This window comes from Myotis yumanensis, unplaced genomic scaffold (genome assembly GCF_028538775.1).
Source record: "Myotis yumanensis isolate MYYU_CA2020_CCGP unplaced genomic scaffold, mMyoYum1.0.hap1 SCAF_1, whole genome shotgun sequence".
Lineage (NCBI taxonomy): Eukaryota > Metazoa > Chordata > Mammalia > Chiroptera > Vespertilionidae > Myotis > Myotis yumanensis.
The window spans coordinates 109,564,649-109,576,468 of record NW_027223752.1 but is presented as its reverse complement, the minus strand read 5'-3'; the positions used below and the strand labels follow the sequence as shown (position 1 = coordinate 109,576,468).

At 42.9% G+C, this 11,820-nt stretch overlaps 1 pseudogene; it reads right to left on the bottom strand.

The window, feature by feature from the left end:
• Positions 1–9,680: 9,680 nt before the first annotated feature.
• On the bottom strand, positions 9,681–10,380 carry LOC139004844 (high mobility group protein B2 pseudogene; annotated as a pseudogene).
• Positions 10,381–11,820: the final 1,440 nt, after the last annotated feature.

Sequence of the window (11,820 nt, the reverse complement as noted above, 5' to 3'; positions counted from 1 at the left end):
TTTTTGGGATCCTCTAGTCTGCTGTTGGATCTCTGTATATTATTCTTTATTTCAGTCAATGTATGCTTAATTTATAATTGGTCTTTTTCATATCCTTGAGGGTCTCATCATATTTCTCAGAGGTTTCTAGAAGATTCTTAAGTAACCTTATAACCGTGGTTTTGAACTCTATATCCAGTATTTTGCTTTGCTCCATTTCTGTCATTTGTGACCTGTTTCTTTGTCTCCGCATTTTTTATGCTTCCCTGTGTTGATAGAGTGGCTTTCTGTGCTAAGTGTCCTATAGGGCCCAGTGGCTCAGCCTCCCCAATTACCTGAGGTGGACAGTCTTTTTTTTAATTTATTTTTATTTTTTTATTCTTTTTAAAAAAATATTATAATAAGTATTACAAAGGGTATTACATATGTGTCCTTCCCCCACCCCTCGCCCTTGACAATCCCCTGCCCTCCCTTACCCCCCAGTGTCTTATGTCCATTAGTTATATGCATGCATACAAGTCCTTCGGTTGATCTCTTACTCCCCTCCCTTCTGCCCCCCAACCCTCTCTGGCCTTCCCACTGCAGTTTGACAATCAGTTTGAGGCAGCTCTGCCTCTGTATCTATTATTGTTCAAAAGTTTGTAATGGTCTTTATTATCCATGAATGAGTGAGATCATGTGGTATTTTTCCTTCATTGACTGGCTTATTTCACTTAGCATAATGCTCTCCAGTTCCATCCATGCTGTTGCAAATGGTAAGAGTTCCTTCTTTTTTACAGCAGCATAGTATTCCATCGTGTAGATGTACCACCATTTTCTAATCCATTCATCTACTGATGGGCACTTAGGCTGTTTCCAGATCTTAGCTATGGTGAATTGTGCTGCTATGAACATATGGGTGCACATATCCTTTCTGATTGGTGTTTCTGGTTTCTTGGGATATATTCCTAGAAGTGGGATCACAGGGTCAAATGGGAGTTCCATTTCCAGCTTTTTGAGGAAACTCCATACTGTCTTCCATAGTGGCTGCACCAGTCTGCATTCTCACCAGCAGTGCACAAGTGTTCCTTTTTCTCCACATCCTCTCCAGCACTTGTCGTTTGTTGATTTGTTGATGATAGCCATTCTGACAGGTGTGAGATGGTACCTCATTGTTGTTTTGATTTGCATCTCTCAGATGATTAGTGACTTTGAGCATGTTTTCATATGTCTCTTGGCTTTCTGAATGTCCTCTTTTGAAAGGTGTCTATTTAGATCCTTTGCCCATTTTTTGATTGGATTGTTTATCTTCTTTTTGTTAAGTTGTATGAGTTCCCTATAAATTTTGGAGATTAGGCCCTTATCAGATATGACATTGGCAAATATGTTTTCCCATGCAGTGGGTTTTCTTGTTGTTTTGTTGATGGTTTCTTTTGCTGTGCAGAAGCTTTTTATTTTGATGTAGTCCCATTTGTTCATTTTCTCTTTAGTTTCAACTGCCCTAGGAGCTGTATCAGTGAAGAAATTGCTTTGGCATATGTCAGATTTTGTTGCCTTTGTATTCTTCTAGAATTTTTATGGTTTCCTGTCGTACATTTAAGTCCTTTATCCATTTTGAGTTTATTCTTGTGTATGGTGTAAGTTGGTGGTCTAGTTTCATTTTCTTGCATATATCTGTACAATTTTCCCAACACCATTTATTGAAGAGACTATCTTGGCTCCATTGTATGTTCTTGCCTCCTTTGTCAAATATTAATTGAGCATATTGGTTCGGGCTAATTTCTGGACTCTCTATTCTATTCCACTGATCTATATGTCTGTTCTTGTGCCAGTACCAGGCAATTTTGAGAACAGTGGCTTTGTAATACAGTTTGATATCTGGCATTGATATCCCACCTACTTTGTTCTTTCTCAGGATCGCCGCAGCTATTCGGGGTCTTTTTTTATTCCAGATGAATTTTTGGAGAGTTCGTTCTAGATCTTTGAAGTAGGCCATTGGTATTTTAATGGGAAGTGCGTTGAATTTATAGATTGCTTTGGGTAGTATGGACATTTTGATGATGTTGATTCTACCAATTCAAGAACATGGTATGTTCTTCCATCTCTTTATGTCTTCCTCTATCTCTTTTTTCAATGTCCTGTAGTTTTCTGAGTAGAGGTCTTTTATGAGGTGGACAGTCTTGGTGCACCCCTTTGTCGGCTGTGTGCACAGTCTTGTTGTAGTTAAGCCTTGATTGCTGTTGGTATCATTGGGAGGAATTGACTTTCAGGCCAACTGGCTGTGAGGACCATCTGTGTGTACAATGGGAGAACTTCATGGAAGACACCCTTATGGGGCAGGACTTGCTTCAGTGGGGCTTTGGTGCTCACTGAGTATGCCCTTGAGTGTGTTGCTTATGGATGTGAAGATTTGTAATCTGAATGGTCTCACACTGACCACTGGGTAAACTGGTTCTTGGATCTCCAAGGAGGTGCAAAGTCAGCCACTGCCTGAGGCCACCCAGCAGGAGCTACAGAGAGATCTGTAGATTCCTCCTCTTTGTTTGGGGTTTGGAGTGTCCAGATGAGGCCCAGCTGTGAAACAATGCAGGCTGCTGTCGAGCCTTAGTGCTCTCTGACCCATCTGCAGTTTTTTAGGTTTTAGATTGCAAAAGGACAGGCCTTCATATGCAAAAGCCTTTGCGCACAGCTTGGGTGGGGTTGTAAATTGAGTGGGGTGGGTTCTCAGGGAATCATCAGGTTGGAGCAAACAGCGATGGCTGCCAGTCAGCTCTGGCCCAGAGAGGTCCCTGGGTCTCTGTGTCCCGCGGCCCCGTGCAGGAACAATGATCACTGCAAGCATCTCTGAGAGAAAGCCACCCTTGTGTTCCAGCCTAATGCCAGACAGTCCAGTTTCTCCCCATATGAGTCTGGGTCTCCAGAGTCTCAACTGGAACTGGAGTTCAGAGCAATCAGGAGCTTGTATCTCCCTCCAAATTGAAAAAGACAACAGCGCACCCAGTTGCCAGCCCATTTCACGCACGACTCCATACCTCTGCCTTCTGCATCTCTGCACCTCCTACCAGTCTCAATGCGCTTTTCTCTTTCCTTCTAGTTGTAGAACTTCCACTCAGCCAGCCTTTCTGTGGTTCTGGATAATATCTGTTTTATCTTTTAGTTGTAGTTTTGATGTGGTTGTGCGAGGCAGCAAGTACAGGTGTTTACCTATGCTGCCATCTTGGTTCTATGATATATTCTTATTAAGACTCTAAAAGTATATGTGAATGTCTGTTTTCATAATTGAATTTTATATTGTGTGTTATCAGACAAGATAGTTATTTAAGAAACATGGGTAGCCCTAACTGGTTTGGCTCAGTGGATAGAGCGTCAGCCTGCGGACTGAAAGGTCCCAGGTTCGATTCCGGTCAAGGGCATGTACCTTGATTGCAAGCACATCCCCAGTAGGAGGTGTGTAAGAGGCAGCTGATTGATGTTTCTCTCCCATCGATGTTTCTAACTCTCTATCCCTCCCCTTTCCTCTCTGTAAAAAATCAATAAAATATATTTTTAAAAAAAGAAACATGGGTAATGCAGAAATGACTGCAGTGCAGTAGTAATTATGGTACACTTTTCCCCTATTTAAGTTGTATATTTCTCTACATTCCTGAAACAATTTTTGTGGGTGTTTTTTTTTGTACTATAAAATGCAGGCAATATTTTCACAAAAGTAAATGTACAGTTATTTGAAATACAATAAATGATGGCAATACATGGCTTTCCAATAAAAAAATATTTGAAGACTGAAAATAAAGAATAGCGCTTACAATGACATAAAAATGATAAACTACCTAAAAATAAGTCTTACAAAAGATGTGTAAGATCTCTATGTAGAAAACTAAAATATTGTGAGAAACTAAAAAGAGCTAAATAAAGTGAGAGTTATACCATGCTTGTGAATTGGAAGACTCAGTACTAAAGATACCAAATTTCCATAAATTGATGTATAGATTCAATGTGATTCCATCTCAACAGATTTTTAAAAAAATATATTTTATTGATTTTTCTCAGAGAGGAAGGGAGAGGGATGGAGAGCTAGAAACATCGATGGGAGAGAAACAGATCAGCTGCCTCCTGCACATCTCCCACTGGGAATGTGCCCACAACCAAGGTACATGCCCTTGGCCGGAATTGAACCTGGGACCTTTCAGTCCGCAGGCTGACGCTCTATCCACTTGGCCAAACTGGCTAGGGCTCAACAGATTTTTTTGATAATCTGATTTAAAATTTGTATGGAAATACAAAGGACCAAAAATAATCAAGACAGTCCCTTGAAGAAAATCAAGGTGGAAAGTCTTACTCTTCTAAGTTCCAAGAGTTATTTGTCACAAAACATTAAGTCAACTCTCTGTTGATATAACAATCAGCAGTAGGATAGAATATAGAGCCCAGAAACAGATCTTTGAATATGTAAACATTGATGCAGAGCAGTGGGGGAAAAGATGCACTTTTAAATAAATGGTCCCAGAACAACCGGTCATTCATAAGAAAAAAATAAAACTTGACTTCTACCTCATACCATGCATAAAAGTCAACCTCAGGTAGGTTGTGGACTAAATGTGAAAGGCAAAACAATAAAACTTGTAGAGAACAATATAAAAGTATCTTCATGATCTTGCATTAATACTAAACTTTTTTTAAAAGATTGATATATTAGCATACATTAAAATTAAGTTTATTGAAAGATACTACCAAGAGAATACAAAAGGCCAGCCATAGATTGGGAAAAGATCCTTGCACTATGTCAAACTGACGAAGAGGCTACATAAAGAATATGAAAAGAAGTGCTACAAATACCCCAACAGAAACATTGGCAAGAGATTGATTAAACTCTACAAAAGTAGAAACCCAGATGGACAATAAACATGAAATGATGCTTACCCTCTTTAGTAATTAGGAAAATTAAAATTAAAATCACAATGATAATACTATTTCCCACTCACCAAACTGGCTAAAATTTTAGAGACTGACTATTCCAGGTTGTGAAGCTACTGAAAATTGCATGCATTACTGGTGGGATTAAATTGGGACAATTATTTTGGGGAACTGTGGCACTGTCTCCCAAAATTGAAAATACCAATACCCTGTATCCCAACAATTTTATTCATAGAGATATATTCTCATAGAAATTAAAAGAGGTATATAAAGATGTACATAACAGCATTATTATAAACTAGAGGCCCAGTGCACAAAAATTTGTGCACTTGGGAGGGTCCCTCAGCCCGGCCTATGCACTCTCAAAGTCTGGGACCCCCTCGGGGAATGACCACCTGCTGGCTTAGACCTGCTCCCCGGGGGATTGGGCCTAAGCTGGCAGTCAGACATCCCTCTGGTAGCCCGGGAGACCTCGGGGGATGTCCACTTGCCAGCGGGGAGCAGGCCTAGCTGCATTTGGACATCCTTAGTGCTGCTGAGGAGGTGGGAGAGGCTCCCAGCACCACCGCTGTATTGGCAGCCATCAGCCTGGCTTGTTGCTGAGCAGAGCTCCCCATGTGGGAGCACACTGACCACCAGGGGGGAGCTCCTGCATTGAGCATCTGCCCCCTGGTGGTCAGTGTGTGTCATTGTGACCAGTGATTCCCAGTCGCTCTGCTGTTAGGGTCAATTTGTATATTACCCTATTATTATATAGGATAGAGGCCTGATGCATGGGTGGGGGCCAGCTGGTTTGCCCTGAAGGGTGTCCCGGATCAGGGTGGGGTCCCGCTGGGGTGCCTGGCCAGCCTGGGTGAGGGGCTGAGGGCCGTTTTCAGACTGGCCACAGCCCCTTCAGGGTGGGGGTCCCTGCTGGGGTGCCTGGCCAGCCTGGGTGAGGGGCTGAGGGCCGTTTTCAGGCTGGCCACGGCCCTTTCAGGGTGGGGGTCCCCTCTGGAGTGTCTGGCGAGCCTGGGTGAGGGGCTCATGGCTGTTTTCAGGCTGGCCACACCCCCTTCAGGGTGGAGGGTCTTGCTGGGGTCCCTCGCCAGTCTGGGTGAAGGGCTGATGGCTGTTTGCAGACTGGCCAAGGCCCCCAGCAGGGACTCTCACCCCATGAGGGTGTGGCCATCCTGGGTGAGGGCTGATGGCTGTTTGCAGGCTGGCCACAGCCCCTTCAGGGTGGGGGGTCCCCACTGGGGTGCCTGGTCAGCCTGGTTGAGGGGCTGATGGCTGTTTTCAGGCTGGCCACAGCCCCCAGGCACCCAAGCTCACAGTGGAGGCTGACTGGAAACAGGTATCTGGGATTTATTTAGCTTCTATAATTGAAACTTTGTTGCCTTTTGCAGAGACCACAGCTGGCCAGAGCAGGCGGGAAGCTTGGCTTCCTCCATCGCCAGGTCAACCAAGCCTCCTGCTTGTTCCAGCTCCGTGGCTGCCGACCACCATCTTGGTTGGGTTAATTTGCATATAGTCGCTCTGATTGGCTAGTGGGTGTGGCTTGAGCATAGTGAAGTTATGGTCAATTAGCATCTTTGTCTTTTATTAGTGTAGATAGCCTATGGCTGAAAATAACCCAAATGTCTATCAACTACAGAATGGATAGACCGTGGTATAGTCTTGTAAAAAGTGCAATAAAAATGGTATTCATTGAAAGCGATGATAATGAACTACAACATGTGCAGCAACATGAATGAATGGGCTCAAGTAACAATTGAAGGGACAAGGAATACCCTACCCTGAGCTGGAGAAAAGTAAGCACACCACACAGAGAAGCCCTGGGTTGGAGATGCCCTTAGTTCCCAGCTCCCAAATCTGAGGTCCCATTTGCTTCCCTACTTCACTACTCCCCCTCCTCCTTGCAGTGCTCTAGATCCCTTCTCATTTCAGAATCTTCACCTCATTCTTTTTTTTTTTAAATCCTTACCTGAGGATATGTTTAATGATTTAAGAAAGAGAAGAAGGGATAGGGAGAGAGGGATAAACATCAATGGGAGAGAAAAACACTGATTGGTTGCCTCCTACATGCCCCCTGACTGGGGATAGAACCTGAAACCTAGGTATGTGCCCTGACTGTGAATCGAACCTGCAACCAATTGAGCCACCTAACCAAGGCCAACTCACTGTCTTGATGGGAGTCCCCTTCTCTCTCAGGGTTCCTCATTAGCTTATCATTAGTCTCCCTACTAACATGTAAACTCCCCAACTGTATGGACCATTTCACATGGCCAGGGCCTCAGAGGGCCTAGTCTCACAGAAGAGGCTCAGTGACTACAGTTGTCTGATTAAAACCTGGTCCCACCTTAGCCTTGACTGGCAAAGTGACATTTAGCAATGATCTTACTTTTTCTTGGGTTCCAATCTCTTCCTCTGTGAATGAGCTCTACTCCAGAATTCGACAATTCTCTGACCTGTGGTACTGGCCTCTGTGACATGCCACCCAGCATGCTAAGTGTGGATGAAGAGGGAAATATTCTTCTTCACTTCCTTCCTCCTCCATCTTTCTCAGAGGAGCTTTGGAAAAGATCTGAAGCAGAAAGGCAAAGTGGAGTAAGCAAAGTTTAACTGAGTGCCAAGGTCTGTGATGGGCTCCCTATATTTTTTTCTCTTGTACTTAAAAATAATTTAATTATCAAAACAACCCTTTCAAGTGGTTGCCATTATCTCTTTTTTACAGGTGAGTTAACTGAAGTTTCAAAAAGGTGAACAATTTGCAGAGTCATCAGATTGTATGGCAGACTGACTGCAGGGTTCCTGTCCTTCTGCTCACTCTATTGCCTCCCCAGGTCTAATCAGAGGGTGTAGGATATGTGGAAAGAGTATCAGTTGTGGTATTAGCTCTGTCTTAAGTTTGAAATGGACTTCTACTTTCTTTAGGTTGTGATGCCTTGAGCAGTTTGCTTAACATCTCTGAGCTTCAGGTTCCTCACCAGTAAAGTGGGCAAATGGGACAAGATCTCTGTGGCCTAATGGGTATTCACTTGGCCCTGGGGAGGTACAGGTGAGCACTGTGCTCTGGGTGGGTTTCACCAGGCCAGGAGTTCAGGTGTGTTTCAACCTCTGCTCTGTCCTGTCTCTAAGTCTGAGAGGAGCCAAAATAATGGATACCTCAAGGACAGCAGGTTTCTGAGGGAAGGCTCACCTCACTTGCACTGAAAACTCCACGAAGGATCAGAGAGTCCACAGGTCTGTAGTGCCACCTAAGTGCCAACCCCTAAGTGTCACCACCTGACATGTGTGATGTGTTAGTAGCAGGACATTGCTACAGTACTTTGGACATTACAAAGTCCCCCTCTTCTAACCCTCGGACCCATTTGTACCATCTCCTTAAGTTCGATCTTAGAAAATACCTGTCTGTTGAGTCTCATTTATTCTGGAGAGGCTGAAGTTTTCACAAAAAAGTCTTCATTCTTACTCCTTCAAGCTGTGAACTCTTCTGCAGACTGCTGTTATGGCCTCCTCCCTTCTAATCTCTTTATACTGTTCTCTTAGCCTCTTCAGATCAAAATCCTGCTCATCTTTCAAAGTTTAACCCTTGGCCACCTTCCCTAATCTCTTCAACTCAAGTTAAATCCTTTGATGCCCTTTCCAACCTTTATTATGGCATTTGTGTCAGAGTTCTGTGGGTTTCTGTTTCTACACAAGGATGGTGATCTCCTTAAGGGCATTTGTCTCTGTCACCTCCAATACTGGGCCCTTAATAAATACTTGAGTGAGTGAATAAGAGAATGACTAAAGAATTTGATGGTCTTCATTCCTTTCCTCTGCTACTGATCAACTTGAAATGACATTTAAACATTTTTTACTGCTCTTTGCTCCTTTCTCTCATTTTTTCTTTTCTCTTCTTCCTTCTCATGGCCCAAAACAGCACAGTCAGAGTCAGGGATGGCCAAGTAACATGCATAGGAGGTTCCAAAATTCTCCAGCTGGTCTTTTTCCTTAGACCTCCAGAGGTGGAGTACCTAGAACCATTTATACTGCTTATCTGGAATGCATTTACTCTTAAGAATTGACTCCCAAACCTTCTTCCACTATATTTTAGAGAAGATGTAGAGCTGCTCTTTTTTCCTATATGGGTCTCTGTTTCTCCAATCAGAAGGTATAATCTAGGGAGAACAAAAGTGTACCCAGTCTGTGAGGACCTGCATATAAGTTGATGCTCAGAACAGTGGGTCTCTGCTCAGGCCAAGAATGTCCTCAGGATATTTCCTCATTGCAGTTCTCTTCTTCTTCCACCTCAATTCCAAAAAGGAAATGCTCAGCTTTCTAGCTATTTTAAGGCTGAGTTATGGGAGCGCCCCAGCAGTGTCAGGCTGGCTTGTGGTCGCTGCAGAATCCCAACGAGTTGTGAGTTGGCAGTCAAGGCTCAGGGAGAGTAAGAGAAGGGAGCATGCTTCTAATTCTGGGGAGGGGGAATAAGGGTATCTAATGACTGTAGATACCATCTGGATTTTCTTTTTTTTTAATATACATAATTTTATTACAAAATTTCTTTAAAAAAAAAAAATGCAACAGTCTAGAAAACCCAAAATTTACTATTGATACTAATTCCTATGAGTTTGCTGTGCTACCATACACAAGAAATTAAAGAAACCATTAAATATTTAGAAACATTTAACATCAGAAGCCTTAAAATCTAACTGTATGTAGTAGCCCCTCAAAAAGCTACAACCTGCATTTTTTTTTATAAAAGTATTTTCTCTACAAAGAATCTTATCAGCTATACAAAAATCTGTACAGTTTTTATACAGAAGCTAATATTGAGCTGCACTTGGATTCACATTCTTAGCAAAACAATTGCCTGAGAGCACACACACATACTCTGCACACATCATTACAGGACAGCCTTTATTCTTCATCTTCATCCTCTTCGTCATCATCCTCTTCCTCTTCCTCCTCCTCCTCATCTTCTGGTTCATTTTTCTTCTTTGAGCCAGTTGGCCTGCCAGGGCCCTTCTTTCCCACTTCACTTTTGCCCTTGGCAAGGTATGCAGCAATATCCTTTTCATATTTCTTCTTTAGCTTAGCTGCTTTTTGTTCATATGGTTGCTTATCTTTGGCTGATTGTTCAGACCACATTTCACCCAATTTATTTGCAGTATCCCCAATGGATAGACCAGGGTGTTCACTTTTGATCTTTGGGCGATGTTCAGAGCAAAACAGGAAGAAGGCAAATGGAAGCCTTTTAGGAGCATTGGGATCTTTTTTCTTCCCTTTCTTGTCACCTTTGGGGGGAACATAATTTTTCATCTCCTGGTCATAGCGAGCTTTGTCACTCTTTGCCATATCTTCGAACTTTGACTTTTCCTTTGCAGACATGGTCTTCCACCTCTCCGAACATTTCTTGGAGAATTCGGAAAAATTGGCAGAAGAGTCGGGGTGTTTCTTCTTGTGCTCCTCCCGGCAGGTCTGCACGAAGAAGGCATACGAGGACATCTTGCCCTGTGGCTTGTTGGGGTCTCCTTTGCCCATGATGACAGACTGTGTCCACTTGGTGGTAGGTTTTCCTTAGAGTCCCGCCTAGCGGCCCGGTCCGACCGAGACGCTGCCTCACTGGGCTCTGGCGTGAACTGGTTTATCGCTAAGCCAATCCTCAGCCTCCCATATGGATTTTCTAACTTGTGGGGTTGAGAGTCTGACTCCAAGAACCTCCAAAAGACTTCATCCCCTGGTCCTGCTCTATTCAGGATCTACTAGTGTTTGTAAGTCTGCTTCTTGACGGAGGCTTCCACATCCTGAAGACCTATAGCACTCAGGAGAGAGCCTAAAAGCAGAGCATCAACCTCTATCCTGGGCTGGATCTCCAGCCTTAACATTAACTATGCCCTTGCTGATCCTTTCTGCCTTTAGGGTCTTCCCACAGGTTTAATTCTATCTATCCCATAGAAACCCCTATGCCTGCCTAATTCTCCTTACTTCATAAAACTTCTTGGCTCTGAACTTCCCCAGAGGGCATTTATTTCAAATCAACAAAAATTCCTTGAGATTTTGGTCTCTGCCTTCAAGGAGTCTTTAACTTTGTAGTTGTTACTGAATAGAGTCCAATTACTCAGTAGTTGCCAGTCAAAAGACAACTCCTAGACGATGATTTTAGAAAGAGCAAACTTTATTGGCAGCACACTGTGTGTGTGTGTGTGTGTGTGTGAGAGAGAGAGAGAGAGAGAGAGAGAGTTTCCAGTGTTGTTTCTCTGAACAAAGGATTGGATTTGTCTTTATTCAGGGATATCATGCATAAACAAGGTGAGCTTTGTCATCGAATGTATAGGTAGGGGCATTTCTGTGCCTTTGCAGTTAGAAAACATATCTATTCATACATCACATGTTCAAAAATGGTGGAAAACCTCTGCCCTTGGGAGATTTTGGTATTATAATGAAGGTACAGTGAGAAAAGCTCATGGGAGGTCAGTAGAGGGTTCTTTGGTCAGACCTGGTGGTTCAAGTTGGATCAGCCCCTGGTCCAACAAATTCCATCCTAGGCTTGCTCCTGAAAAGACAGCTTTGGCAGCCATCAATATCAGCGATGGTGTAGGTATGAAAAGAAGTTTAACTAGCCCTTCTGTTAAAGTTTTAGCAAATTATAGGTTGGGGTTACACAAACCTCATAACATCTAGGGTGATCTAAATGGATTTACAGGTTAATCTAAGCAAAGTTATAAATTCTAAATAAAAGTTAGTCTGTTGTGTTTTTGTTTTTTAACAAAAAAAAAAAAAAGAAAGAAAAGAAAAAAAGAAGGAAAGAAAGGAAACCTCAAATAAGCTGCCCAAGGCCTAATGGTAAGGCTGAGATTTGCCCCTGGGACAAGTGTGACTTCAGAGCCTGTAATCTCTACCTATGTGCTGTGAGAGTTCTTACTTTTTTGGTTAACTAATTTCTGGAATAATGTTAAATTCTGAGCCAGATTGATGTTTAAT